General features: G+C 45.0%; 57 non-coding genes across 57 annotated transcripts; 19 read left to right on the top strand and 38 right to left on the bottom strand.

Annotated features, from left to right (window-relative positions):
* Positions 1–449: 449 nt before the first annotated feature.
* LOC137275060 (small nucleolar RNA U3) lies at positions 450–669 on the top strand. Its single transcript, XR_010956385.1, has one exon. It is a non-coding gene; the product is annotated as a small nucleolar RNA U3 (small nucleolar RNA).
* A 165-nt stretch (positions 670–834) lies between these two features.
* Trnav-cac (transfer RNA valine (anticodon CAC)) lies at positions 835–907 on the bottom strand. Its single transcript has one exon. It is a non-coding gene; the product is annotated as a tRNA-Val (tRNA).
* A 217-nt stretch (positions 908–1,124) lies between these two features.
* Trnav-aac (transfer RNA valine (anticodon AAC)) lies at positions 1,125–1,197 on the bottom strand. The gene has a single exon. It is a non-coding gene; the product is annotated as a tRNA-Val (tRNA).
* Positions 1,198–1,745: 548 nt separating this feature from the next.
* On the top strand, positions 1,746–1,965 carry LOC137275059 (small nucleolar RNA U3). Its single transcript, XR_010956384.1, has one exon. It is a non-coding gene; the product is annotated as a small nucleolar RNA U3 (small nucleolar RNA).
* Positions 1,966–2,130: 165 nt separating this feature from the next.
* Positions 2,131–2,203, bottom strand: Trnav-cac (transfer RNA valine (anticodon CAC)). The gene has a single exon. It is a non-coding gene; the product is annotated as a tRNA-Val (tRNA).
* Positions 2,204–2,420: 217 nt separating this feature from the next.
* Positions 2,421–2,493, bottom strand: Trnav-aac (transfer RNA valine (anticodon AAC)). The gene has a single exon. It is a non-coding gene; the product is annotated as a tRNA-Val (tRNA).
* A 548-nt stretch (positions 2,494–3,041) lies between these two features.
* On the top strand, positions 3,042–3,261 carry LOC137275058 (small nucleolar RNA U3). The gene has a single exon (XR_010956383.1). It is a non-coding gene; the product is annotated as a small nucleolar RNA U3 (small nucleolar RNA).
* Positions 3,262–3,426: 165 nt separating this feature from the next.
* On the bottom strand, positions 3,427–3,499 carry Trnav-cac (transfer RNA valine (anticodon CAC)). The gene has a single exon. It is a non-coding gene; the product is annotated as a tRNA-Val (tRNA).
* A 217-nt stretch (positions 3,500–3,716) lies between these two features.
* Positions 3,717–3,789, bottom strand: Trnav-aac (transfer RNA valine (anticodon AAC)). The gene has a single exon. It is a non-coding gene; the product is annotated as a tRNA-Val (tRNA).
* A 548-nt stretch (positions 3,790–4,337) lies between these two features.
* On the top strand, positions 4,338–4,557 carry LOC137275056 (small nucleolar RNA U3). The gene has a single exon (XR_010956382.1). It is a non-coding gene; the product is annotated as a small nucleolar RNA U3 (small nucleolar RNA).
* A 165-nt stretch (positions 4,558–4,722) lies between these two features.
* Positions 4,723–4,795, bottom strand: Trnav-cac (transfer RNA valine (anticodon CAC)). The gene has a single exon. It is a non-coding gene; the product is annotated as a tRNA-Val (tRNA).
* Positions 4,796–5,012: 217 nt separating this feature from the next.
* Trnav-aac (transfer RNA valine (anticodon AAC)) lies at positions 5,013–5,085 on the bottom strand. The gene has a single exon. It is a non-coding gene; the product is annotated as a tRNA-Val (tRNA).
* Positions 5,086–5,633: 548 nt separating this feature from the next.
* Positions 5,634–5,853, top strand: LOC137275055 (small nucleolar RNA U3). The gene has a single exon (XR_010956381.1). It is a non-coding gene; the product is annotated as a small nucleolar RNA U3 (small nucleolar RNA).
* Positions 5,854–6,018: 165 nt separating this feature from the next.
* Positions 6,019–6,091, bottom strand: Trnav-cac (transfer RNA valine (anticodon CAC)). The gene has a single exon. It is a non-coding gene; the product is annotated as a tRNA-Val (tRNA).
* Positions 6,092–6,308: 217 nt separating this feature from the next.
* Trnav-aac (transfer RNA valine (anticodon AAC)) lies at positions 6,309–6,381 on the bottom strand. The gene has a single exon. It is a non-coding gene; the product is annotated as a tRNA-Val (tRNA).
* A 548-nt stretch (positions 6,382–6,929) lies between these two features.
* On the top strand, positions 6,930–7,149 carry LOC137275054 (small nucleolar RNA U3). The gene has a single exon (XR_010956380.1). It is a non-coding gene; the product is annotated as a small nucleolar RNA U3 (small nucleolar RNA).
* A 165-nt stretch (positions 7,150–7,314) lies between these two features.
* Positions 7,315–7,387, bottom strand: Trnav-cac (transfer RNA valine (anticodon CAC)). The gene has a single exon. It is a non-coding gene; the product is annotated as a tRNA-Val (tRNA).
* Positions 7,388–7,604: 217 nt separating this feature from the next.
* Positions 7,605–7,677, bottom strand: Trnav-aac (transfer RNA valine (anticodon AAC)). The gene has a single exon. It is a non-coding gene; the product is annotated as a tRNA-Val (tRNA).
* A 548-nt stretch (positions 7,678–8,225) lies between these two features.
* LOC137275053 (small nucleolar RNA U3) lies at positions 8,226–8,445 on the top strand. Its single transcript, XR_010956379.1, has one exon. It is a non-coding gene; the product is annotated as a small nucleolar RNA U3 (small nucleolar RNA).
* Positions 8,446–8,610: 165 nt separating this feature from the next.
* Positions 8,611–8,683, bottom strand: Trnav-cac (transfer RNA valine (anticodon CAC)). The gene has a single exon. It is a non-coding gene; the product is annotated as a tRNA-Val (tRNA).
* Positions 8,684–8,900: 217 nt separating this feature from the next.
* Trnav-aac (transfer RNA valine (anticodon AAC)) lies at positions 8,901–8,973 on the bottom strand. The gene has a single exon. It is a non-coding gene; the product is annotated as a tRNA-Val (tRNA).
* Positions 8,974–9,521: 548 nt separating this feature from the next.
* Positions 9,522–9,741, top strand: LOC137275052 (small nucleolar RNA U3). Its single transcript, XR_010956378.1, has one exon. It is a non-coding gene; the product is annotated as a small nucleolar RNA U3 (small nucleolar RNA).
* Positions 9,742–9,906: 165 nt separating this feature from the next.
* Positions 9,907–9,979, bottom strand: Trnav-cac (transfer RNA valine (anticodon CAC)). Its single transcript has one exon. It is a non-coding gene; the product is annotated as a tRNA-Val (tRNA).
* Positions 9,980–10,196: 217 nt separating this feature from the next.
* On the bottom strand, positions 10,197–10,269 carry Trnav-aac (transfer RNA valine (anticodon AAC)). The gene has a single exon. It is a non-coding gene; the product is annotated as a tRNA-Val (tRNA).
* A 548-nt stretch (positions 10,270–10,817) lies between these two features.
* On the top strand, positions 10,818–11,037 carry LOC137275051 (small nucleolar RNA U3). The gene has a single exon (XR_010956377.1). It is a non-coding gene; the product is annotated as a small nucleolar RNA U3 (small nucleolar RNA).
* A 165-nt stretch (positions 11,038–11,202) lies between these two features.
* Trnav-cac (transfer RNA valine (anticodon CAC)) lies at positions 11,203–11,275 on the bottom strand. Its single transcript has one exon. It is a non-coding gene; the product is annotated as a tRNA-Val (tRNA).
* A 217-nt stretch (positions 11,276–11,492) lies between these two features.
* On the bottom strand, positions 11,493–11,565 carry Trnav-aac (transfer RNA valine (anticodon AAC)). The gene has a single exon. It is a non-coding gene; the product is annotated as a tRNA-Val (tRNA).
* A 548-nt stretch (positions 11,566–12,113) lies between these two features.
* LOC137275050 (small nucleolar RNA U3) lies at positions 12,114–12,333 on the top strand. Its single transcript, XR_010956376.1, has one exon. It is a non-coding gene; the product is annotated as a small nucleolar RNA U3 (small nucleolar RNA).
* A 165-nt stretch (positions 12,334–12,498) lies between these two features.
* Positions 12,499–12,571, bottom strand: Trnav-cac (transfer RNA valine (anticodon CAC)). Its single transcript has one exon. It is a non-coding gene; the product is annotated as a tRNA-Val (tRNA).
* Positions 12,572–12,788: 217 nt separating this feature from the next.
* Positions 12,789–12,861, bottom strand: Trnav-aac (transfer RNA valine (anticodon AAC)). The gene has a single exon. It is a non-coding gene; the product is annotated as a tRNA-Val (tRNA).
* A 548-nt stretch (positions 12,862–13,409) lies between these two features.
* Positions 13,410–13,629, top strand: LOC137275048 (small nucleolar RNA U3). The gene has a single exon (XR_010956374.1). It is a non-coding gene; the product is annotated as a small nucleolar RNA U3 (small nucleolar RNA).
* A 165-nt stretch (positions 13,630–13,794) lies between these two features.
* On the bottom strand, positions 13,795–13,867 carry Trnav-cac (transfer RNA valine (anticodon CAC)). The gene has a single exon. It is a non-coding gene; the product is annotated as a tRNA-Val (tRNA).
* Positions 13,868–14,084: 217 nt separating this feature from the next.
* Trnav-aac (transfer RNA valine (anticodon AAC)) lies at positions 14,085–14,157 on the bottom strand. The gene has a single exon. It is a non-coding gene; the product is annotated as a tRNA-Val (tRNA).
* Positions 14,158–14,705: 548 nt separating this feature from the next.
* On the top strand, positions 14,706–14,925 carry LOC137275047 (small nucleolar RNA U3). Its single transcript, XR_010956373.1, has one exon. It is a non-coding gene; the product is annotated as a small nucleolar RNA U3 (small nucleolar RNA).
* Positions 14,926–15,090: 165 nt separating this feature from the next.
* Trnav-cac (transfer RNA valine (anticodon CAC)) lies at positions 15,091–15,163 on the bottom strand. The gene has a single exon. It is a non-coding gene; the product is annotated as a tRNA-Val (tRNA).
* Positions 15,164–15,380: 217 nt separating this feature from the next.
* Trnav-aac (transfer RNA valine (anticodon AAC)) lies at positions 15,381–15,453 on the bottom strand. Its single transcript has one exon. It is a non-coding gene; the product is annotated as a tRNA-Val (tRNA).
* A 548-nt stretch (positions 15,454–16,001) lies between these two features.
* Positions 16,002–16,221, top strand: LOC137275046 (small nucleolar RNA U3). The gene has a single exon (XR_010956372.1). It is a non-coding gene; the product is annotated as a small nucleolar RNA U3 (small nucleolar RNA).
* A 165-nt stretch (positions 16,222–16,386) lies between these two features.
* Trnav-cac (transfer RNA valine (anticodon CAC)) lies at positions 16,387–16,459 on the bottom strand. Its single transcript has one exon. It is a non-coding gene; the product is annotated as a tRNA-Val (tRNA).
* Positions 16,460–16,676: 217 nt separating this feature from the next.
* Trnav-aac (transfer RNA valine (anticodon AAC)) lies at positions 16,677–16,749 on the bottom strand. The gene has a single exon. It is a non-coding gene; the product is annotated as a tRNA-Val (tRNA).
* Positions 16,750–17,297: 548 nt separating this feature from the next.
* On the top strand, positions 17,298–17,517 carry LOC137275045 (small nucleolar RNA U3). The gene has a single exon (XR_010956371.1). It is a non-coding gene; the product is annotated as a small nucleolar RNA U3 (small nucleolar RNA).
* A 165-nt stretch (positions 17,518–17,682) lies between these two features.
* Positions 17,683–17,755, bottom strand: Trnav-cac (transfer RNA valine (anticodon CAC)). Its single transcript has one exon. It is a non-coding gene; the product is annotated as a tRNA-Val (tRNA).
* A 217-nt stretch (positions 17,756–17,972) lies between these two features.
* Trnav-aac (transfer RNA valine (anticodon AAC)) lies at positions 17,973–18,045 on the bottom strand. Its single transcript has one exon. It is a non-coding gene; the product is annotated as a tRNA-Val (tRNA).
* Positions 18,046–18,593: 548 nt separating this feature from the next.
* On the top strand, positions 18,594–18,813 carry LOC137275044 (small nucleolar RNA U3). The gene has a single exon (XR_010956370.1). It is a non-coding gene; the product is annotated as a small nucleolar RNA U3 (small nucleolar RNA).
* A 165-nt stretch (positions 18,814–18,978) lies between these two features.
* On the bottom strand, positions 18,979–19,051 carry Trnav-cac (transfer RNA valine (anticodon CAC)). The gene has a single exon. It is a non-coding gene; the product is annotated as a tRNA-Val (tRNA).
* A 217-nt stretch (positions 19,052–19,268) lies between these two features.
* Trnav-aac (transfer RNA valine (anticodon AAC)) lies at positions 19,269–19,341 on the bottom strand. Its single transcript has one exon. It is a non-coding gene; the product is annotated as a tRNA-Val (tRNA).
* A 548-nt stretch (positions 19,342–19,889) lies between these two features.
* LOC137275042 (small nucleolar RNA U3) lies at positions 19,890–20,109 on the top strand. The gene has a single exon (XR_010956368.1). It is a non-coding gene; the product is annotated as a small nucleolar RNA U3 (small nucleolar RNA).
* A 159-nt stretch (positions 20,110–20,268) lies between these two features.
* On the bottom strand, positions 20,269–20,341 carry Trnav-cac (transfer RNA valine (anticodon CAC)). The gene has a single exon. It is a non-coding gene; the product is annotated as a tRNA-Val (tRNA).
* A 217-nt stretch (positions 20,342–20,558) lies between these two features.
* On the bottom strand, positions 20,559–20,631 carry Trnav-aac (transfer RNA valine (anticodon AAC)). Its single transcript has one exon. It is a non-coding gene; the product is annotated as a tRNA-Val (tRNA).
* Positions 20,632–21,179: 548 nt separating this feature from the next.
* Positions 21,180–21,399, top strand: LOC137275040 (small nucleolar RNA U3). Its single transcript, XR_010956367.1, has one exon. It is a non-coding gene; the product is annotated as a small nucleolar RNA U3 (small nucleolar RNA).
* A 165-nt stretch (positions 21,400–21,564) lies between these two features.
* Positions 21,565–21,637, bottom strand: Trnav-cac (transfer RNA valine (anticodon CAC)). Its single transcript has one exon. It is a non-coding gene; the product is annotated as a tRNA-Val (tRNA).
* Positions 21,638–21,854: 217 nt separating this feature from the next.
* On the bottom strand, positions 21,855–21,927 carry Trnav-aac (transfer RNA valine (anticodon AAC)). Its single transcript has one exon. It is a non-coding gene; the product is annotated as a tRNA-Val (tRNA).
* A 548-nt stretch (positions 21,928–22,475) lies between these two features.
* Positions 22,476–22,695, top strand: LOC137275039 (small nucleolar RNA U3). Its single transcript, XR_010956366.1, has one exon. It is a non-coding gene; the product is annotated as a small nucleolar RNA U3 (small nucleolar RNA).
* Positions 22,696–22,860: 165 nt separating this feature from the next.
* Trnav-cac (transfer RNA valine (anticodon CAC)) lies at positions 22,861–22,933 on the bottom strand. Its single transcript has one exon. It is a non-coding gene; the product is annotated as a tRNA-Val (tRNA).
* A 217-nt stretch (positions 22,934–23,150) lies between these two features.
* Positions 23,151–23,223, bottom strand: Trnav-aac (transfer RNA valine (anticodon AAC)). The gene has a single exon. It is a non-coding gene; the product is annotated as a tRNA-Val (tRNA).
* A 548-nt stretch (positions 23,224–23,771) lies between these two features.
* LOC137275038 (small nucleolar RNA U3) lies at positions 23,772–23,991 on the top strand. Its single transcript, XR_010956365.1, has one exon. It is a non-coding gene; the product is annotated as a small nucleolar RNA U3 (small nucleolar RNA).
* A 165-nt stretch (positions 23,992–24,156) lies between these two features.
* On the bottom strand, positions 24,157–24,229 carry Trnav-cac (transfer RNA valine (anticodon CAC)). The gene has a single exon. It is a non-coding gene; the product is annotated as a tRNA-Val (tRNA).
* A 217-nt stretch (positions 24,230–24,446) lies between these two features.
* Trnav-aac (transfer RNA valine (anticodon AAC)) lies at positions 24,447–24,519 on the bottom strand. Its single transcript has one exon. It is a non-coding gene; the product is annotated as a tRNA-Val (tRNA).
* Between the last annotated feature and the right edge of the window lie 141 nt (positions 24,520–24,660).

The following is a 24,660-nucleotide window of genomic DNA, read 5'->3' as shown; positions in this document are numbered from 1 at the left end:
AACATATCCAAAAACACAACTTTGCACAATGGAATCATGAGTCGGAGCTTATATAAAGAGGATTTGGGTGGGGCTAATTAAGGTGTAATGATGTACGATCACACCTAGTCTCCTTCTGGTTCTTCCAACTTGGATGTTGACACTGGAGCAGTCACAGTCACAATCATACCCACGGTCAATGGGAGATAACCACCAATACGCTGTAATCACAAAATAATTTACATTGACAAAACACTTGATCAGTTGAGATTGCCTGTACTCTCTGTGCTTTTTTCAGTTAATCACAAACGTGGAATGAATCCGAAGAGCACACAAGGTGGCCCTGTCTACGACAGATTGTCGTGCTGGAGATTTTTCCAGACGTGTACCAACAACGATAGGTGCTATTGCATACCACACGGGCGTGCCTTTTGAAAAGAAGTCGGTACAAAATCCGGCCCGCAGTAGTTAAGATCATACTTTTAGGGATCATTTCTATAGTATGCATCGCCATGACTTCAGGTAAAACTGACAGTCTACCAAACCACGAGGACGATAGACAGTCTCTCTTTCTGAGCGCGAAGCCAACCAGGGTGAGTGCCATCTGAGGTTAGTAACCCTGGTTCTTGATGACCGTTCCTCTCAGTCACATGTGGCAGAGATGGAGGGAAGAGAGGCATTCTGAGTGGTTTGGCCAACCCCATTTTCATCTGTCTCAATAAATGCCAGTTAGCAAACCTCATACAACGCTCCCTGAGTCTTATAACGCATTGGATATAGTACACAACTGCTCTGACATCTGTCAGCAAGGAAGAATTGCAAAACGACAATTCATGGAGGTGTAAAAACAAAGGAAGGTTCAGGCGAGGCTCGAACTCGCGGCCTTCTGCGTGTGAAGCAGACGTGATAACCACTACACCACTGAACCTTAGCTGTCATGGCACACGTATTTGTAATGACCTATACCTGTCGCTGACACTGACACAACACAAGCCGGGGATATGCTGAGGGCCCACGCACATGTTAAAGGGAGAGAAGTAGGAAAGAATTAATCTGTAACAAGTCCGCTTCACTTGTGGTAGGTTTCAAGTTGAGAAAGAGAGTTGTGCTTATTGCAAGATATAATGCAACCCCAAGAAAAAATAAGGTTCCGGCGAGGCTCGAACTCGCGGCCTTCTGCGTGTTAAGCAGACGTGATAACCACTACACCACGGAACCAGTTGCATGCCTTTGGAGAAACAAGCTAAATCTCTTCCAGGTGATATAGCTTGAGCATAGTCTTCTCTGCTACTTCATTTCCTTACATTAATAAGGTTTGAACATATCCAAAAACACAACTTTGCACAATGGAATCATGAGTCGGAGCTTATATAAAGAGGATTTGGGTGGGGCTAATTAAGGTGTAATTATGTGCGATCACACCAAGTCTCCTTCTGGTTCTTCCAACTTGGATGTTGACACTGGAGCAGTCACAGTCACAATCATACCCACGGTCAATGGGAGATAACCACCAATACGCTGTAATCACAAAACAATTTACATTGAGAAAACACTTGATCAGTTGAGATTGCCTGTACTCTATGTGCTTTTTTCAGTTAATCACAAACGTGGAATGAATCCGAAGAGCACACAGGTGGCCCTGTCTACGACAGATTGTCGTGCTGGAGATTTTTCCAGACGTGTACCAACAACGATAGGTGCTATTGCATACCACACGGGCGTGCCTTTTGAAAAGAAGTAGGTACAAAATCCGGCCCGCAGTAGTTAAGATCATACTTTTAGGGATCATTTCTATAGTATGCATCGCCATGACTTCAGGTAAAACTGACAGTCTACCAAACCACGAGGACGATAGACAGTCTCTCTTTCTGAGCGCGAAGCCAACCAGGGTGAGTGCCATCTGAGGTTAGTAACCCTGGTTCTTGATGACCGTTCCTCTCAGTCACATGTGGCAGAGATGGAGGGAAGAGAGGCATTCTGAGTGGTTTGGCCAACCCCATTTTCATCTGTCTCAATAAATGCCAGTTAGCAAACCTCATATAACGCTCCCTGAGTCTTATAACGCATTGGATATAGTACACAACTGCTCTGACATCTGTCAGCAAGGAAGAATTGCAAAACGACAATTCATGGAGGTGTAAAAACAAAGGATGGTTCAGGCGAGGCTCGAACTCGCGGCCTTCTGCGTGTGAAGCAGACGTGATAACCACTACACCACTGAACCTTAGCTGTCATGGCACACGTATTTGTAATGACCTATACCTGTCGCTGACACTGACACAACACAAGCCGGGGATATGCTGAGGGCCCACGCACATGTTAAAGGGAGAGAAGTAGGAAAGAATTAATCTGTAAGAAGCCCGCTTCACTTGTGGTAGGTTTCAAGTTGAGAAAGAGAGTTGTGCTTATTGCAAGATATAATGCAACCCCAAGAAAAAATAAGGTTCCGGCGAGGCTCGAACTCGCGGCCTTCTGCGTGTTAAGCAGACGTGATAACCACTACACCACGGAACCAGTTGCAAGCCTTTGGAGAAACAAGCTAAATCTCTTCCAGGTGATATAGCTTGAGCATAGTCTTCTCTGCTACTTCATTTCCTTACATTAATAAGGTTTGAACATATCCAAAAACACAACTTTGCACAATGGAATCATGAGTCGGAGCTTATATAAAGAGGATTTGGGTGGGGCTAATTAAGGTGTAATGATGTGCGATCACACCAAGTCTCCTTCTGGTTCTTCCAACTTGGATGTTGACACTGGAGCAGTCACAGTCACAATCATACCCACGGTCAATGGGAGATAACCACCAATACGCTGTAATCACAAAACAATTTACATTGACAAAACACTTGATCAGTTGAGATTGCCTGTACTCTATGTGCTTTTTTCAGTTAATCACAAACGTGGAATGAATCCGAAGAGCACACAGGTGGCCCTGTCTACGACAGATTGTCGTGCTGGAGATTTTTCCAGACGTGTACCAACAACGATAGGTGCTATTGCATACCACACGGGCGTGCCTTTTGAAAAGAAGTAGGTACAAAATCCGGCCCGCAGTAGTTAAGATCATACTTTTAGGGATCATTTCTATAGTATGCATCGCCATGACTTCAGGTAAAACTGACAGTCTACCAAACCACGAGGACGATAGACAGTCTCTCTTTCTGAGCGCGAAGCCAACCAGGGTGAGTGCCATCTGAGGTTAGTAACCCTGGTTCTTGATGACCGTTCCTCTCAGTCACATGTGGCAGAGATGGAGGGAAGAGAGGCATTCTGAGTGGTTTGGCCAACCCCATTTTCATCTGTCTCAATAAATGCCAGTTAGCAAACCTCATATAACGCTCCCTGAGTCTTATAACGCATTGGATATAGTACACAACTGCTCTGACATCTGTCAGCAAGGAAGAATTGCAAAACGACAATTCATGGAGGTGTAAAAACAAAGGATGGTTCAGGCGAGGCTCGAACTCGCGGCCTTCTGCGTGTGAAGCAGACGTGATAACCACTACACCACTGAACCTTAGCTGTCATGGCACACGTATTTGTAATGACCTATACCTGTCGCTGACACTGACACAACACAAGCCGGGGATATGCTGAGGGCCCACGCACATGTTAAAGGGAGAGAAGTAGGAAAGAATTAATCTGTAACAAGTCCGCTTCACTTGTGGTAGGTTTCAAGTTGAGAAAGAGAGTTGTGCTTATTGCAAGATATAATGCAACCCCAAGAAAAAATAAGGTTCCGGCGAGGCTCGAACTCGCGGCCTTCTGCGTGTTAAGCAGACGTGATAACCACTACACCACGGAACCAGTTGCAAGCCTTTGGAGAAACAAGCTAAATCTCTTCCAGGTGATATAGCTTGAGCATAGTCTTCTCTGCTACTTCATTTCCTTACATTAATAAGGTTTGAACATATCCAAAACCACAACTTTGCACAATGGAATCATGAGTCGGAGCTTATATAAAGAGGATTTGGGTGGGGCTAATTAAGGTGTAATGATGTGCGATCACACCAAGTCTCCTTCTGGTTCTTCCAACTTGGATGTTGACACTGGAGCAGTCACAGTCACAATCATACCCACGGTCAATGGGAGATAACCACCAATACGCTGTAATCACAAAACAATTTACATTGACAAAACACTTGATCAGTTGAGATTGCCTGTACTCTATGTGCTTTTTTCAGTTAATCACAAACGTGGAATGAATCCGAAGAGCACACAGGTGGCCCTGTCTACGACAGATTGTCGTGCTGGAGATTTTTCCAGACGTGTACCAACAACGATAGGTGCTATTGCATACCACACGGGCGTGCCTTTTGAAAAGAAGTAGGTACAAAATCCGGCCCGCAGTAGTTAAGATCATACTTTTAGGGATCATTTCTATAGTATGCATCGCCATGACTTCAGGTAAAACTGACAGTCTACCAAACCACGAGGACGATAGACAGTCTCTCTTTCTGAGCGCGAAGCCAACCAGGGTGAGTGCCATCTGAGGTTAGTAACCCTGGTTCTTGATGACCGTTCCTCTCAGTCACATGTGGCAGAGATGGAGGGAAGAGAGGCATTCTGAGTGGTTTGGCCAACCCCATTTTCATCTGTCTCAATAAATGCCAGTTAGCAAACCTCATATAACGCTCCCTGAGTCTTATAACGCATTGGATATAGTACACAACTGCTCTGACATCTGTCAGCAAGGAAGAATTGCAAAACGACAATTCATGGAGGTGTAAAAACAAAGGATGGTTCAGGCGAGGCTCGAACTCGCGGCCTTCTGCGTGTGAAGCAGACGTGATAACCACTACACCACTGAACCGTAGCTGTCATGGCACACGTATTTGTAATGACCTATACCTGTCGCTGACACTGACACAACACAAGCCGGGGATATGCTGAGGGCCCACGCACACGTTAAAGGGAGAGAAGTAGGAAAGAATTAATCTGTAACAAGTCCGCTTCACTTGTGGTAGGTTTCAAGTTGAGAAAGAGAGTTGTGCTTATTGCAAGATATAATGCAACCCCAAGAAAAAATAAGGTTCCGGCGAGGCTCGAACTCGCGGCCTTCTGCGTGTTAAGCAGACGTGATAACCACTACACCACGGAACCAGTTGCAAGCCTTTGGAGAAACAAGCTAAATCTCTTCCAGGTGATATAGCTTGAGCATAGTCTTCTCTGCTACTTCATTTCCTTACATTAATAAGGTTTGAACATATCCAAAAACACAACTTTGCACAATGGAATCATGAGTCGGAGCTTATATAAAGAGGATTTGGGTGGGGCTAATTAAGGTGTAATGATGTGCGATCACACCAAGTCTCCTTCTGGTTCTTCCAACTTGGATGTTGACACTGGAGCAGTCACAGTCACAATCATACCCACGGTCAATTGGAGATAACCACCAATACGCTGTAATCACAAAACAATTTACGTTGAGAAAACACTTGATCAGTTGAGATTGCCTGTACTCTATGTGCTTTTTTCAGTTAATCACAAACGTGGAATGAATCCGAAGAGCACACAGGTGGCCCTGTCTACGACAGATTGTCGTGCTGGAGATTTTTCCAGACGTGTACCAACAACGATAGGTGCTATTGCATACCACACGGGCGTGCCTTTTGAAAAGAAGTAGGTACAAAATCCGGCCCGCAGTAGTTAAGATCATACTTTTAGGGATCATTTCTATAGTATGCATCGCCATGACTTCAGGTAAAACTGACAGTCTACCAAACCACGAGGACGATAGACAGTCTCTCTTTCTGAGCGCGAAGCCAACCAGGGTGAGTGCCATCTGAGGTTAGTAACCCTGGTTCTTGATGACCGTTCCTCTCAGTCACATGTGGCAGAGATGGAGGGAAGAGAGGCATTCTGAGTGGTTTGGCCAACCCCATTTTCATCTGTCTCAATAAATGCCAGTTAGCAAACCTCATACAACGCTCCCTGAGTCTTATAACGCATTGGATATAGTACACAACTGCTCTGACATCTGTCAGCAAGGAAGAATTGCAAAACGACAATTCATGGAGGTGTAAAAACAAAGGAAGGTTCAGGCGAGGCTCGAACTCGCGGCCTTCTGCGTGTGAAGCAGACGTGATAACCACTACACCACTGAACCTTAGCTGTCATGGCACACGTATTTGTAATGACCTATACCTGTCGCTGACACTGACACAACACAAGCCGGGGATATGCTGAGGGCCCACGTACATGTTAAAGGGAGAGAAGTAGGAAAGAATTAATCTGTAAGAAGCCCGCTTCACTTGTGGTAGGTTTCAAGTTGAGAAAGAGAGTTGTGCTTATTGCAAGATATAATGCAACCCCAAGAAAAAATAAGGTTCCGGCGAGGCTCGAACTCGCGGCCTTCTGCGTGTTAAGCAGACGTGATAACCACTACACCACGGAACCAGTTGCAAGCCTTTGGAGAAACAAGCTAAATCTCTTCCAGTTGATATAGCTTGAGCATAGTCTTCTCTGCTACTTCATTTCCTTACATTAATAAGGTTTGAACATATCCAAAAACACAACTTTGCACAATGGAATCATGAGTCGGAGCTTATATAAAGAGGATTTGGGTGGGGCTAATTAAGGTGTAATGATGTGCGATCACACCAAGTCTCCTTCTGGTTCTTCCAACTTGGATGTTGACACTGGAGCAGTCACAGTCACAATCATACCCACGGTCAATGGGAGATAACCACCAATACGCTGTAATCACAAAACAATTTACATTGACAAAACACTTGATCAGTTGAGATTGCCTGTACTCTATGTGCTTTTTTCAGTTAATCACAAACGTGGAATGAATCCGAAGAGCACACAGGTGGCCCTGTCTACGACAGATTGTCGTGCTGGAGATTTTTCCAGACGTGTACCAACAACGATAGGTGCTATTGCATACCACACGGGCGTGCCTTTTGAAAAGAAGTAGGTACAAAATCCGGCCCGCAGTAGTTAAGATCATACTTTTAGGGATCATTTCTATAGTATGCATCGCCATGACTTCAGGTAAAACTGACAGTCTACCAAACCACGAGGACGATAGACAGTCTCTCTTTCTGAGCGCGAAGCCAACCAGGGTGAGTGCCATCTGAGGTTAGTAACCCTGGTTCTTGATGACCGTTCCTCTCAGTCACATGTGGCAGAGATGGAGGGAAGAGAGGCATTCTGAGTGGTTTGGCCAACCCCATTTTCATCTGTCTCAATAAATGCCAGTTAGCAAACCTCATATAACGCTCCCTGAGTCTTATAACGCATTGGATATAGTACACAACTGCTCTGACATCTGTCAGCAAGGAAGAATTGCAAAACGACAATTCATGGAGGTGTAAAAACAAAGGAAGGTTCAGGCGAGGCTCGAACTCGCGGCCTTCTGCGTGTGAAGCAGACGTGATAACCACTACACCACTGAACGTTAGCTGTCATGGCACACGTATTTGTAATGACCTATACGTGTCACTGATACTGACACAACACAAGCCGGGGATATGCTGAGGGCCCACGCACATGTTAAAGGGAGAGAAGTAGGAAAGAATTAATCTGTAACAAGTCCGCTTCACTTGTGGTAGGTTTCAAGTTGAGAAAGAGAGTTGTGCTTATTGCAAGATATAATGCAACCCCAAGAAAAAATAAGGTTCCGGCGAGGCTCGAACTCGCGGCCTTCTGCGTGTTAAGCAGACGTGATAACCACTACACCACGGAACCAGTTGCAAGCCTTTGGAGAAACAAGCTAAATCTCTTCCAGGTGATATAGCTTGAGCATAGTCTTCTCTGCTACTTCATTTCCTTACATTAATAAGGTTTGAACATATCCAAAAACACAACTTTGCACAATGGAATCATGAGTCGGAGCTTATATAAAGAGGATTTGGGTGGGGCTAATTAAGGTGTAATGATGTGCGATCACACCAAGTCTCCTTCTGGTTCTTCCAACTTGGATGTTGACACTGGAGCAGTCACAGTCACAATCATACCCACGGTCAATTGGAGATAACCACCAATACGCTGTAATCACAAAACAATTTACGTTGAGAAAACACTTGATCAGTTGAGATTGCCTGTACTCTATGTGCTTTTTTCAGTTAATCACAAACGTGGAATGAATCCGAAGAGCACACAGGTGGCCCTGTCTACGACAGATTGTCGTGCTGGAGATTTTTCCAGACGTGTACCAACAACGATAGGTGCTATTGCATACCACACGGGCGTGCCTTTTGAAAAGAAGTAGGTACAAAATCCGGCCCGCAGTAGTTAAGATCATACTTTTAGGGATCATTTCTATAGTATGCATCGCCATGACTTCAGGTAAAACTGACAGTCTACCAAACCACGAGGACGATAGACAGTCTCTCTTTCTGAGCGCGAAGCCAACCAGGGTGAGTGCCATCTGAGGTTAGTAACCCTGGTTCTTGATGACCGTTCCTCTCAGTCACATGTGGCAGAGATGGAGGGAAGAGAGGCATTCTGAGTGGTTTGGCCAACCCCATTTTCATCTGTCTCAATAAATGCCAGTTAGCAAACCTCATACAACGCTCCCTGAGTCTTATAACGCATTGGATATAGTACACAACTGCTCTGACATCTGTCAGCAAGGAAGAATTGCAAAACGACAATTCATGGAGGTGTAAAAACAAAGGAAGGTTCAGGCGAGGCTCGAACTCGCGGCCTTCTGCGTGTGAAGCAGACGTGATAACCACTACACCACTGAACCTTAGCTGTCATGGCACACGTATTTGTAATGACCTATACCTGTCGCTGACACTGACACAACACAAGCCGGGGATATGCTGAGGGCCCACGTACATGTTAAAGGGAGAGAAGTAGGAAAGAATTAATCTGTAAGAAGCCCGCTTCACTTGTGGTAGGTTTCAAGTTGAGAAAGAGAGTTGTGCTTATTGCAAGATATAATGCAACCCCAAGAAAAAATAAGGTTCCGGCGAGGCTCGAACTCGCGGCCTTCTGCGTGTTAAGCAGACGTGATAACCACTACACCACGGAACCAGTTGCAAGCCTTTGGAGAAACAAGCTAAATCTCTTCCAGTTGATATAGCTTGAGCATAGTCTTCTCTGCTACTTCATTTCCTTACATTAATAAGGTTTGAACATATCCAAAAACACAACTTTGCACAATGGAATCATGAGTCGGAGCTTATATAAAGAGGATTTGGGTGGGGCTAATTAAGGTGTAATGATGTGCGATCACACCAAGTCTCCTTCTGGTTCTTCCAACTTGGATGTTGACACTGGAGCAGTCACAGTCACAATCATACCCACGGTCAATGGGAGATAACCACCAATACGCTGTAATCACAAAACAATTTACATTGACAAAACACTTGATCAGTTGAGATTGCCTGTACTCTATGTGCTTTTTTCAGTTAATCACAAACGTGGAATGAATCCGAAGAGCACACAGGTGGCCCTGTCTACGACAGATTGTCGTGCTGGAGATTTTTCCAGACGTGTACCAACAACGATAGGTGCTATTGCATACCACACGGGCGTGCCTTTTGAAAAGAAGTAGGTACAAAATCCGGCCCGCAGTAGTTAAGATCATACTTTTAGGGATCATTTCTATAGTATGCATCGCCATGACTTCAGGTAAAACTGACAGTCTACCAAACCACGAGGACGATAGACAGTCTCTCTTTCTGAGCGCGAAGCCAACCAGGGTGAGTGCCATCTGAGGTTAGTAACCCTGGTTCTTGATGACCGTTCCTCTCAGTCACATGTGGCAGAGATGGAGGGAAGAGAGGCATTCTGAGTGGTTTGGCCAACCCCATTTTCATCTGTCTCAATAAATGCCAGTTAGCAAACCTCATATAACGCTCCCTGAGTCTTATAACGCATTGGATATAGTACACAACTGCTCTGACATCTGTCAGCAAGGAAGAATTGCAAAACGACAATTCATGGAGGTGTAAAAACAAAGGAAGGTTCAGGCGAGGCTCGAACTCGCGGCCTTCTGCGTGTGAAGCAGACGTGATAACCACTACACCACTGAACGTTAGCTGTCATGGCACACGTATTTGTAATGACCTATACGTGTCACTGATACTGACACAACACAAGCCGGGGATATGCTGAGGGCCCACGCACATGTTAAAGGGAGAGAAGTAGGAAAGAATTAATCTGTAACAAGTCCGCTTCACTTGTGGTAGGTTTCAAGTTGAGAAAGAGAGTTGTGCTTATTGCAAGATATAATGCAACCCCAAGAAAAAATAAGGTTCCGGCGAGGCTCGAACTCGCGGCCTTCTGCGTGTTAAGCAGACGTGATAACCACTACACCACGGAACCAGTTGCAAGCCTTTGGAGAAACAAGCTAAATCTCTTCCAGGTGATATAGCTTGAGCATAGTCTTCTCTGCTACTTCATTTCCTTACATTAATAAGGTTTGAACATATCCAAAAACACAACTTTGCACAATGGAATCATGAGTCGGAGCTTATATAAAGAGGATTTGGGTGGGGCTAATTAAGGTGTAATGATGTGCGATCACACCAAGTCTCCTTCTGGTTCTTCCAACTTGGATGTTGACACTGGAGCAGTCACAGTCACAATCATACCCACGGTCAATGGGAGATAACCACCAATACGCTGTAATCACAAAACAATTTACATTGACAAAACACTTGATCAGTTGAGATTGCCTGTACTCTATGTGCTTTTTTCAGTTAATCACAAACGTGGAATGAATCCGAAGAGCACACAGGTGGCCCTGTCTACGACAGATTGTCGTGCTGGAGATTTTTCCAGACGTGTACCAACAACGATAGGTGCTATTGCATACCACACGGGCGTGCCTTTTGAAAAGAAGTCGGTACAAAATCCGGCCCGCAGTAGTTAAGATCATACTTTTAGGGATCATTTCTATAGTATGCATCGCCATGACTTCAGGTAAAACTGACAGTCTACCAAACCACGAGGACGATAGACAGTCTCTCTTTCTGAGCGCGAAGCCAACCAGGGTGAGTGCCATCTGAGGTTAGTAACCCTGGTTCTTGATGACCGTTCCTCTCAGTCACATGTGGCAGAGATGGAGGGAAGAGAGGCATTCTGAGTGGTTTGGCCAACCCCATTTTCATCTGTCTCAATAAATGCCAGTTAGCAAACCTCATACAACGCTCCCTGAGTCTTATAACGCATTGGATATAGTACACAACTGCTCTGACATCTGTCAGCAAGGAAGAATTGCAAAACGACAATTCATGGAGGTGTAAAAACAAAGGAAGGTTCAGGCGAGGCTCGAACTCGCGGCCTTCTGCGTGTGAAGCAGACGTGATAACCACTACACCACTGAACCTTAGCTGTCATGGCACACGTATTTGTAATGACCTATACCTGTCGCTGACACTGACACAACACAAGCCGGGGATATGCTGAGGGCCCACGCACATGTTAAAGGGAGAGAAGTAGGAAAGAATTAATCTGTAACAAGTCCGCTTCACTTGTGGTAGGTTTCAAGTTGAGAAAGAGAGTTGTGCTTATTGCAAGATATAATGCAACCCCAAGAAAAAATAAGGTTCCGGCGAGGCTCGAACTCGCGGCCTTCTGCGTGTTAAGCAGACGTGATAACCACTACACCACGGAACCAGTTGCATGCCTTTGGAGAAACAAGCTAAATCTCTTCCAGGTGATATAGCTTGAGCATAGTCTTCTCTGCTACTTCATTTCCTTACATTAATAAGGTTTGAACATATCCAAAAACACAACTTTGCACAATGGAATCATGAGTCGGAGCTTATATAAAGAGGATTTGGGTGGGGCTAATTAAGGTGTAATGATGTGCGATCACACCAAGTCTCCTTCTGGTTCTTCCAACTTGGATGTTGACACTGGAGCAGTCACAGTCACAATCATACCCACGGTCAATGGGAGATAACCACCAATACGCTGTAATCACAAAACAATTTACATTGACAAAACACTTGATCAGTTGAGATTGCCTGTACTCTATGTGCTTTTTTCAGTTAATCACAAACGTGGAATGAATCCGAAGAGCACACAGGTGGCCCTGTCTACGACAGATTGTCGTGCTGGAGATTTTTCCAGACGTGTACCAACAATGATAGGTGCTATTGCATACCACACGGGCGTGCCTTTTGAAAAGAAGTAGGTACAAAATCCGGCCCGCAGTAGTTAAGATCATACTTTTAGGGATCATTTCTATAGTATGCATCGCCATGACTTCAGGTAAAACTGACAGTCTACCAAACCACGAGGACGATAGACAGTCTCTCTTTCTGAGCGCGAAGCCAACCAGGGTGAGTGCCATCTGAGGTTAGTAACCCTGGTTCTTGATGACCGTTCCTCTCAGTCACATGTGGCAGAGATGGAGGGAAGAGAGGCATTCTGAGTGGTTTGGCCAACCCCATTTTCATCTGTCTCAATAAATGCCAGTTAGCAAACCTCATATAACGCTCCCTGAGTCTTATAACGCATTGGATATAGTACACAACTGCTCTGACATCTGTCAGCAAGGAAGAATTGCAAAACGACAATTCATGGAGGTGTAAAAACAAAGGAAGGTTCAGGCGAGGCTCGAACTCGCGGCCTTCTGCGTGTGAAGCAGACGTGATAACCACTACACCACTGAACCTTAGCTGTCATGGCACACGTATTTGTAATGACCTATACCTGTCGCTGACACTGACACAACACAAGCCGGGGATATGCTGAGGGCCCACGCACATGTTAAAGGGAGAGAAGTAGGAAAGAATTAATCTGTAACAAGTCCGCTTCACTTGTGGTAGGTTTCAAGTTGAGAAAGAGAGTTGTGCTTATTGCAAGATATAATGCAACCCCAAGAAAAAATAAGGTTCCGGCGAGGCTCGAACTCGCGGCCTTCTGCGTGTTAAGCAGACGTGATAACCACTACACCACGGAACCAGTTGCATGCCTTTGGAGAAACAAGCTAAATCTCTTCCAGGTGATATAGCTTGAGCATAGTCTTCTCTGCTACTTCATTTCCTTACATTAATAAGGTTTGAACATATCCAAAAACACAACTTTGCACAATGGAATCATGAGTCGGAGCTTATATAAAGAGGATTTGGGTGGGGCTAATTAAGGTGTAATGATGTGCGATCACACCAAGTCTCCTTCTGGTTCTTCCAACTTGGATGTTGACACTGGAGCAGTCACAGTCACAATCATACCCACGGTCAATGGGAGATAACCACCAATACGCTGTAATCACAAAACAATTTACATTGACAAAACACTTGATCAGTTGAGATTGCCTGTACTCTATGTGCTTTTTTCAGTTAATCACAAACGTGGAATGAATCCGAAGAGCACACAGGTGGCCCTGTCTACGACAGATTGTCGTGCTGGAGATTTTTCCAGACGTGTACCAACAACGATAGGTGCTATTGCATACCACACGGGCGTGCCTTTTGAAAAGAAGTAGGTACAAAATCCGGCCCGCAGTAGTTAAGATCATACTTTTAGGGATCATTTCTATAGTATGCATCGCCATGACTTCAGGTAAAACTGACAGTCTACCAAACCACGAGGACGATAGACAGTCTCTCTTTCTGAGCGCGAAGCCAACCAGGGTGAGTGCCATCTGAGGTTAGTAACCCTGGTTCTTGATGACCGTTCCTCTCAGTCACATGTGGCAGAGATGGAGGGAAGAGAGGCATTCTGAGTGGTTTGGCCAACCCCATTTTCATCTGTCTCAATAAATGCCAGTTAGCAAACCTCATATAACGCTCCCTGAGTCTTATAACGCATTGGATATAGTACACAACTGCTCTGACATCTGTCAGCAAGGAAGAATTGCAAAACGACAATTCATGGAGGTGTAAAAACAAAGGAAGGTTCAGGCGAGGCTCGAACTCGCGGCCTTCTGCGTGTGAAGCAGACGTGATAACCACTACACCACTGAACGTTAGCTGTCATGGCACACGTATTTGTAATGACCTATACGTGTCACTGATACTGACACAACACAAGCCGGGGATATGCTGAGGGCCCACGCACATGTTAAAGGGAGAGAAGTAGGAAAGAATTAATCTGTAACAAGTCCGCTTCACTTGTGGTAGGTTTCAAGTTGAGAAAGAGAGTTGTGCTTATTGCAAGATATAATGCAACCCCAAGAAAAAATAAGGTTCCGGCGAGGCTCGAACTCGCGGCCTTCTGCGTGTTAAGCAGACGTGATAACCACTACACCACGGAACCAGTTGCAAGCCTTTGGAGAAACAAGCTAAATCTCTTCCAGGTGATATAGCTTGAGCATAGTCTTCTCTGCTACTTCATTTCCTTACATTAATAAGGTTTGAACATATCCAAAAACACAACTTTGCACAATGGAATCATGAGTCGGAGCTTATATAAAGAGGATTTGGGTGGGGCTAATTAAGGTGTAATGATGTGCGATCACACCAAGTCTCCTTCTGGTTCTTCCAACTTGGATGTTGACACTGGAGCAGTCACAGTCACAATCATACCCACGGTCAATGGGAGATAACCACCAATACGCTGTAATCACAAAACAATTTACATTGACAAAACACTTGATCAGTTGAGATTGCCTGTACTCTATGTGCTTTTTTCAGTTAATCACAAACGTGGAATGAATCCGAAGAGCACACAGGTGGCCCTGTCTACGACAGATTGTCGTGCTGGAGATTTTTCCAGACGTGTACCAACAACGATAGGTGCTATTGCATACCACACGGGCGTGCCTTTTGAAAAGAAGTAGGTACAAAATCCGGCCCGCAGTAGTTAAGATCATACTTTTAGGGATCATTTCTATAGTATGCATCGCCATGACTTCAGGTAAAACTGACAGTCTACCAAACCACGAGGACGATAGACAGTCTCTCTTTCTGAGCGCGAAGCCAACCAGGGTGAGTGCCATCTGAGGTTAGTAACCCTGGTTCTTGATGACCGTTCCTCTCAGTCACATGTGGCAGAGATGGAGGGAAGAGAGGCATTCTGAGTGGTTTGGCCAACCCCATTTTCATCTGTCTCAATAAATGCCAGTTAGCAAACCTCATACAACGCTCCCTGAGTCTTATAACGCATTGGATATAGTACACAACTGCTCTGACATCTGTCAGCAAGGAAGAATTGCAAAACGACAATTCATGGAGGTGTAAAAACAAAGGAAGGTTCAGGCGAGGCTCGAACTCGCGGCCTTCTGCGTGTGAAGCAGACGTGATAACCACTACACCACTGAACCTTAGCTGTCATGGCACACGTATTTGTAATGACCTATACCTGTCGCTGACACTGACACAACACAAGCCGGGGATATGCTGAGGGCCCACGCACATGTTAAAGGGAGAGAAGTAGGAAAGAATTAATCTGTAACAAGTCCGCTTCACTTGTGGTAGGTTTCAAGTTGAGAAAGAGAGTTGTGCTTATTGCAAGATATAATGCAACCCCAAGAAAAAATAAGGTTCCGGCGAGGCTCGAACTCGCGGCCTTCTGCGTGTTAAGCAGACGTGATAACCACTACACCACGGAACCAGTTGCATGCCTTTGGAGAAACAAGCTAAATCTCTTCCAGGTGATATAGCTTGAGCATAGTCTTCTCTGCTACTTCATTTCCTTACATTAATAAGGTTTGAACATATCCAAAAACACAACTTTGCACAATGGAATCATGAGTCGGAGCTTATATAAAGAGGATTTGGGTGGGGCTAATTAAGGTGTAATGATGTGCGATCACACCAAGTCTCCTTCTGGTTCTTCCAACTTGGATGTTGACACTGGAGCAGTCACAGTCACAATCATACCCACGGTCAATGGGAGATAACCACCAATACGCTGTAATCACAAAACAATTTACATTGACAAAACACTTGATCAGTTGAGATTGCCTGTACTCTATGTGCTTTTTTCAGTTAATCACAAACGTGGAATGAATCCGAAGAGCACACAGGTGGCCCTGTCTACGACAGATTGTCGTGCTGGAGATTTTTCCAGACGTGTACCAACAACGATAGGTGCTATTGCATACCACACGGGCGTGCCTTTTGAAAAGAAGTAGGTACAAAATCCGGCCCGCAGTAGTTAAGATCATACTTTTAGGGATCATTTCTATAGTATGCATCGCCATGACTTCAGGTAAAACTGACAGTCTACCAAACCACGAGGACGATAGACAGTCTCTCTTTCTGAGCGCGAAGCCAACCAGGGTGAGTGCCATCTGAGGTTAGTAACCCTGGTTCTTGATGACCGTTCCTCTCAGTCACATGTGGCAGAGATGGAGGGAAGAGAGGCATTCTGAGTGGTTTGGCCAACCCCATTTTCATCTGTCTCAATAAATGCCAGTTAGCAAACCTCATACAACGCTCCCTGAGTCTTATAACGCATTGGATATAGTACACAACTGCTCTGACATCTGTCAGCAAGGAAGAATTGCAAAACGACAATTCATGGAGGTGTAAAAACAAAGGAAGGTTCAGGCGAGGCTCGAACTCGCGGCCTTCTGCGTGTGAAGCAGACGTGATAACCACTACACCACTGAACCTTAGCTGTCATGGCACACGTATTTGTAATGACCTATACCTGTCGCTGACACTGACACAACACAAGCCGGGGATATGCTGAGGGCCCACGCACATGTTAAAGGGAGAGAAGTAGGAAAGAATTAATCTGTAACAAGTCCGCTTCACTTGTGGTAGGTTTCAAGTTGAGAAAGAGAGTTGTGCTTATTGCAAGATATAATGCAACCCCAAGAAAAAATAAGGTTCCGGCGAGGCTCGAACTCGCGGCCTTCTGCGTGTTAAGCAGACGTGATAACCACTACACCACGGAACCAGTTGCATGCCTTTGGAGAAACAAGCTAAATCTCTTCCAGGTGATATAGCTTGAGCATAGTCTTCTCTGCTACTTCATTTCCTTACATTAATAAGGTTTGAACATATCCAAAAACACAACTTTGCACAATGGAATCATGAGTCGGAGCTTATATAAAGAGGATTTGGGTGGGGCTAATTAAGGTGTAATGATGTGCGATCACACCAAGTCTCCTTCTGGTTCTTCCAACTTGGATGTTGACACTGGAGCAGTCACAGTCACAATCATACCCACGGTCAATGGGAGATAACCACCAATACGCTGTAATCACAAAACAACTTACATTGACAAAACACTTGATCAGTTGAGATTGCCTGTACTCTATGTGCTTTTTTCAGTTAATCACAAACGTGGAATGAATCCGAAGAGCACACAGGTGGCCCTGTCTACGACAGATTGTCGTGCTGGAGATTTTTCCAGACGTGTACCAACAACGATAGGTGCTATTGCATACCACACGGGCGTGCCTTTTGAAAAGAAGTAGGTACAAAATCCGGCCCGCAGTAGTTAAGATCATACTTTTAGGGATCATTTCTATAGTATGCATCGCCATGACTTCAGGTAAAACTGACAGTCTACCAAACCACGAGGACGATAGACAGTCTCTCTTTCTGAGCGCGAAGCCAACCAGGGTGAGTGCCATCTGAGGTTAGTAACCCTGGTTCTTGATGACCGTTCCTCTCAGTCACATGTGGCAGAGATGGAGGGAAGAGAGGCATTCTGAGTGGTTTGGCCAACCCCATTTTCATCTGTCTCAATAAATGCCAGTTAGCAAACCTCATATAACGCTCCCTGAGTCTTATAACGCATTGGATATAGTACACAACTGCTCTGACATCTGTCAGCAAGGAAGAATTGCAAAACGACAATTCATGGAGGTGTAAAAACAAAGGATGGTTCAGGCGAGGCTCGAACTCGCGGCCTTCTGCGTGTGAAGCAGACGTGATAACCACTACACCACTGAACCTTAGCTGTCATGGCACACGTATTTGTAATGACCTATACCTGTCGCTGACACTGACACAACACAAGCCGGGGATATGCTGAGGGCCCACGCACATGTTAAAGGGAGAGAAGTAGGAAAGAATTAATCTGTAACAAGTCCGCTTCACTTGTGGTAGGTTTCAAGTTGAGAAAGAGAGTTGTGCTTATTGCAAGATATAATGCAACCCCAAGAAAAAATAAGGTTCCGGCGAGGCTCGAACTCGCGGCCTTCTGCGTGTTAAGCAGACGTGATAACCACTACACCACGGAACCAGTTGCATGCCTTTGGAGAAACAAGCTAAATCTCTTCCAGGTGATATAGCTTGAGCATAGTCTTCTCTGCTACTTCATTTCCTTACATTAATAAGGTTTGAACATATCCAAAAACACAACTTTGCACAATGGAATCATGAGTCGGAGCTTATATAAAGAGGATTTGGGTGGGGCTAATTAAGGTGTAATGATGTGCGATCACACCAAGTCTCCTTCTGGTTCTTCCAACTTGGATGTTGACACTGGAGCAGTCACAGTCACAATCATACCCACGGTCAATGGGAGATAACCACCAATACGCTGTAATCACAAAACAATTTACATTGACAAAACACTTGATCAGTTGAGATTGCCTGTACTCTATGTGCTTTTTTCAGTTAATCACAAACGTGGAATGAATCCGAAGAGCACACAGGTGGCCCTGTCTACGACAGATTGTCGTGCTGGAGATTTTTCCAGACGTGTACCAACAACGATAGGTGCTATTGCATACCACACGGGCGTGCCTTTTGAAAAGAAGTAGGTACAAAATCCGGCCCGCAGTAGTTAAGATCATACTTTTAGGGATCATTTCTATAGTATGCATCGCCATGACTTCAGGTAAAACTGACAGTCTACCAAACCACGAGGACGATAGACAGTCTCTCTTTCTGAGCGCGAAGCCAACCAGGGTGAGTGCCATCTGAGGTTAGTAACCCTGGTTCTTGATGACCGTTCCTCTCAGTCACATGTGGCAGAGATGGAGGGAAGAGAGGCATTCTGAGTGGTTTGGCCAACCCCATTTTCATCTGTCTCAATAAATGCCAGTTAGCAAACCTCATACAACGCTCCCTGAGTCTTATAACGCATTGGATATAGTACACAACTGCTCTGACATCTGTCAGCAAGGAAGAATTGCAAAACGACAATTCATGGAGGTGTAAAAACAAAGGAAGGTTCAGGCGAGGCTCGAACTCGCGGCCTTCTGCGTGTGAAGCAGACGTGATAACCACTACACCACTGAACCTTAGCTGTCATGGCACACGTATTTGTAATGACCTATACCTGTCGCTGACACTGACACAACACAAGCCGGGGATATGCTGAGGGCCCACGTACATGTTAAAGGGAGAGAAGTAGGAAAGAATTAATCTGTAACAAGTCCGCTTCACTTGTGGTAGGTTTCAAGTTGAGAAAGAGAGTTGTGCTTATTGCAAGATATAATGCAACCCCAAGAAAAAATAAGGTTCCGGCGAGGCTCGAACTCGCGGCCTTCTGCGTGTTAAGCAGACGTGATAACCACTACACCACGGAACCAGTTGCATGCCTTTGGAGAAACAAGCTAAATCTCTTCCAGGTGATATAGCTTGAGCATAGTCTTCTCTGCTACTTCATTTCCTTACATTAATAAGGTTTGAACATATCCAAAAACACAACTTTGCACAATGGAATCATGAGTCGGAGCTTATATAAAGAGGATTTGGGTGGGGCTAATTAAGGTGTAATGATGTGCGATCACACCAAGTCTCCTTCTGGTTCTTCCAACTTGGATGTTGACACTGGAGCAGTCACAGTCACAATCATACCCACGGTCAATGGGAGATAACCACCAATACGCTGTAATCACAAAACAATTTACATTGAGAAAACACTTGATCAGTTGAGATTGCCTGTACTCTATGTGCTTTTTTCAGTTAATCACAAACGTGGAATGAATCCGAAGAGCACACAGGTGGCCCTGTCTACGACAGATTGTCGTGCTGGAGATTTTTCCAGACGTGTACCAACAACGATAGGTGCTATTGCATACCACACGGGCGTGCCTTTTGAAAAGAAGTAGGTACAAAATCCGGCCCGCAGTAGTTAAGATCATACTTTTAGGGATCATTTCTATAGTATGCATCGCCATGACTTCAGGTAAAACTGACAGTCTACCAAACCACGAGGACGATAGACAGTCTCTCTTTCTGAGCGCGAAGCCAACCAGGGTGAGTGCCATCTGAGGTTAGTAACCCTGGTTCTTGATGACCGTTCCTCTCAGTCACATGTGGCAGAGATGGAGGGAAGAGAGGCATTCTGAGTGGTTTGGCCAACCCCATTTTCATCTGTCTCAATAAATGCCAGTTAGCAAACCTCATATAACGCTCCCTAAAAACGCATTGGATATAGTACACAACTGCTCTGACATCTGTCAGCAAGGAAGAATTGCAAAACGACAATTCATGGAGGTGTAAAAACAAAGGAAGGTTCAGGCGAGGCTCGAACTCGCGGCCTTCTGCGTGTGAAGCAGACGTGATAACCACTACACCACTGAACCTTAGCTGTCATGGCACACGTATTTGTAATGACCTATACCTGTCGCTGACACTGACACAACACAAGCCGGGGATATGCTGAGGGCCCACGCACATGTTAAAGGGAGAGAAGTAGGAAAGAATTAATCTGTAACAAGTCCGCTTCACTTGTGGTAGGTTTCAAGTTGAGAAAGAGAGTTGTGCTTATTGCAAGATATAATGCAACCCCAAGAAAAAATAAGGTTCCGGCGAGGCTCGAACTCGCGGCCTTCTGCGTGTTAAGCAGACGTGATAACCACTACACCACGGAACCAGTTGCATGCCTTTGGAGAAACAAGCTAAATCTCTTCCAGGTGATATAGCTTGAGCATAGTCTTCTCTGCTACTTCATTTCCTTACATTAATAAGGTTTGAACATATCCAAAAACACAACTTTGCACAATGGAATCATGAGTCGGAGCTTATATAAAGAGGATTTGGGTGGGGCTAATTAAGGTGTAATGATGTGCGATCACACCAAGTCTCCTTCTGGTTCTTCCAACTTGGATGTTGACACTGGAGCAGTCACAGTCACAATCATACCCACGGTCAATGGGAGATAACCACCAATACGCTGTAATCACAAAACAATTTACATTGACAAAACACTTGATCAGTTGAGATTGCCTGTACTCTATGTGCTTTTTTCAGTTAATCACAAACGTGGAATGAATCCGAAGAGCACACAGGTGGCCCTGTCTACGACAGATTGTCGTGCTGGAGATTTTTCCAGACGTGTACCAACAACGATAGGTGCTATTGCATACCACACGGGCGTGCCTTTTGAAAAGAAGTAGGTACAAAATCCGGCCCGCAGTAGTTAAGATCATACTTTTAGGGATCATTTCTATAGTATGCATCGCCATGACTTCAGGTAAAACTGACAGTCTACCAAACCACGAGGACGATAGACAGTCTCTCTTTCTGAGCGCGAAGCCAACCAGGGTGAGTGCCATCTGAGGTTAGTAACCCTGGTTCTTGATGACCGTTCCTCTCAGTCACATGTGGCAGAGATGGAGGGAAGAGAGGCATTCTGAGTGGTTTGGCCAACCCCATTTTCATCTGTCTCAATAAATGCCAGTTAGCAAACCTCATACAACGCTCCCTGAGTCTTATAACGCATTGGATATAGTACACAACTGCTCTGACATCTGTCAGCAAGGAAGAATTGCAAAACGACAATTCATGGAGGTGTAAAAACAAAGGAAGGTTCAGGCGAGGCTCGAACTCGCGGCCTTCTGCGTGTGAAGCAGACGTGATAACCACTACACCACTGAACCTTAGCTGTCATGGCACACGTATTTGTAATGACCTATACCTGTCACTGATACTGACACAACACAAGCCGGGGATATGCTGAGGGCCCACGCACATGTTAAAGGGAGAGAAGTAGGAAAGAATTAATCTGTAACAAGTCCGCTTCACTTGTGGTAGGTTTCAAGTTGAGAAAGAGAGTTGTGCTTATTGCAAGATATAATGCAACCCCAAGAAAAAATAAGGTTCCGGCGAGGCTCGAACTCGCGGCCTTCTGCGTGTTAAGCAGACGTGATAACCACTACACCACGGAACCAGTTGCAAGCCTTTGGAGAAACAAGCTAAATCTCTTCCAGGTGATATAGCTTGAGCATAGTCTTCTCTGCTACTTCATTTCCTTACATTAATAAGGTTTGAACATATCCAAAAACACAACTTTGCACAATGGAATCATGAGTCGGAGCTTATATAAAGAGGATTTGGGTGGGGCTAATTAAGGTGTAATGATGTGCGATCACACCAAGTCTCCTTCTGGTTCTTCCAACTTGGATGTTGACACTGGAGCAGTCACAGTCACAATCATACCCACGGTCAATGGGAGATAACCACCAATACGCTGTAATCACAAAACAATTTACATTGACAAAACACTTGATCAGTTGAGATTGCCTGTACTCTATGTGCTTTTTTCAGTTAATCACAAACGTGGAATGAATCCGAAGAGCACACAGGTGGCCCTGTCTACGACAGATTGTCGTGCTGGAGATTTTTCCAGACGTGTACCAACAACGATAGGTGCTATTGCATACCACACGGGCGTGCCTTTTGAAAAGAAGTAGGTACAAAATCCGGCCCGCAGTAGTTAAGATCATACTTTTAGGGATCATTTCTATAGTATGCATCGCCATGACTTCAGGTAAAACTGACAGTCTACCAAACCACGAGGACGATAGACAGTCTCTCTTTCTGAGCGCGAAGCCAACCAGGGTGAGTGCCATCTGAGGTTAGTAACCCTGGTTCTTGATGACCGTTCCTCTCAGTCACATGTGGCAGAGATGGAGGGAAGAGAGGCATTCTGAGTGGTTTGGCCAACCCCATTTTCATCTGTCTCAATAAATGCCAGTTAGCAAACCTCATACAACGCTCCCTGAGTCTTATAACGCATTGGATATAGTACACAACTGCTCTGACATCTGTCAGCAAGGAAGAATTGCAAAACGACAATTCATGGAGGTGTAAAAACAAAGGAAGGTTCAGGCGAGGCTCGAACTCGCGGCCTTCTGCGTGTGAAGCAGACGTGATAACCACTACACCACTGAACCTTAGCTGTCATGGCACACGTATTTGTAATGACCTATACCTGTCGCTGACACTGACACAACACAAGCCGGGGATATGCTGAGGGCCCACGCACATGTTAAAGGGAGAGAAGTAGGAAAGAATTAATCTGTAACAAGTCCGCTTCACTTGTGGTAGGTTTCAAGTTGAGAAAGAGAGTTGTGCTTATTGCAAGATATAATGCAACCCCAAGAAAAAATAAGGTTCCGGCGAGGCTCGAACTCGCGGCCTTCTGCGTGTTAAGCAGACGTGATAACCACTACACCACGGAACCAGTTGCATGCCTTTGGAGAAACAAGCTAAATCTCTTCCAGGTGATATAGCTTGAGCATAGTCTTCTCTGCTACTTCATTTCCTTACATTAATAAGGTTTGAACATATCCAAAAACACAACTTTGCACAATGGAATCATGAGTCGGAGCTTATATAAAGAGGATTTGGGTGGGGCTAATTAAGGTGTAATGATGTGCGATCACACCAAGTCTCCTTCTGGTTCTTCCAACTTGGATGTTGACACTGGAGCAGTCACAGTCACAATCATACCCACGGTCAATGGGAGATAACCACCAATACGCTGTAATCACAAAACAATTTACATTGACAAAACACTTGATCAGTTGAGATTGCCTGTACTCTATGTGCTTTTTTCAGTTAATCACAAACGTGGAATGAATCCGAAGAGCACACAGGTGGCCCTGTCTACGACAGATTGTCGTGCTGGAGATTTTTCCAGACGTGTACCAACAACGATAGGTGCTATTGCATACCACACGGGCGTGCCTTTTGAAAAGAAGTAGGTACAAAATCCGGCCCGCAGTAGTTAAGATCATACTTTTAGGGATCATTTCTATAGTATGCATCGCCATGACTTCAGGTAAAACTGACAGTCTACCAAACCACGAGGACGATAGACAGTCTCTCTTTCTGAGCGCGAAGCCAACCAGGGTGAGTGCCATCTGAGGTTAGTAACCCTGGTTCTTGATGACCGTTCCTCTCAGTCACATGTGGCAGAGATGGAGGGAAGAGAGGCATTCTGAGTGGTTTGGCCAACCCCATTTTCATCTGTCTCAATAAATGCCAGTTAGCAAACCTCATACAACGCTCCCTGAGTCTTATAACGCATTGGATATAGTACACAACTGCTCTGACATCTGTCAGCAAGGAAGAATTGCAAAACGACAATTCATGGAGGTGTAAAAACAAAGGAAGGTTCAGGCGAGGCTCGAACTCGCGGCCTTCTGCGTGTGAAGCAGACGTGATAACCACTACACCACTGAACCTTAGCTGTCATGGCACACGTATTTGTAATGACCTATACCTGTCGCTGACACTGACACAACACAAGCCGGGGATATGCTGAGGGCCCACGCACATGTTAAAGGGAGAGAAGTAGGAAAGAATTAATCTGTAACAAGTCCGCTTCACTTGTGGTAGGTTTCAAGTTGAGAAAGAGAGTTGTGCTTATTGCAAGATATAATGCAACCCCAAGAAAAAATAAGGTTCCGGCGAGGCTCGAACTCGCGGCCTTCTGCGTGTTAAGCAGACGTGATAACCACTACACCACGGAACCAGTTGCATGCCTTTGGAGAAACAAGCTAAATCTCTTCCAGGTGATATAGCTTGAGCATAGTCTTCTCTGCTACTTCATTTCCTTACATTAATAAGGTTTGAACATATCCAAAAACACAACTTTGCACAATGGAATCATGAG

Source organism: Haliotis asinina, chromosome 2, assembly GCF_037392515.1.
Source record: "Haliotis asinina isolate JCU_RB_2024 chromosome 2, JCU_Hal_asi_v2, whole genome shotgun sequence".
In the NCBI taxonomy this organism is placed as follows: domain Eukaryota; kingdom Metazoa; phylum Mollusca; class Gastropoda; order Lepetellida; family Haliotidae; genus Haliotis; species Haliotis asinina.
This window is presented reverse-complemented; position numbering and strand designations above follow the sequence as displayed.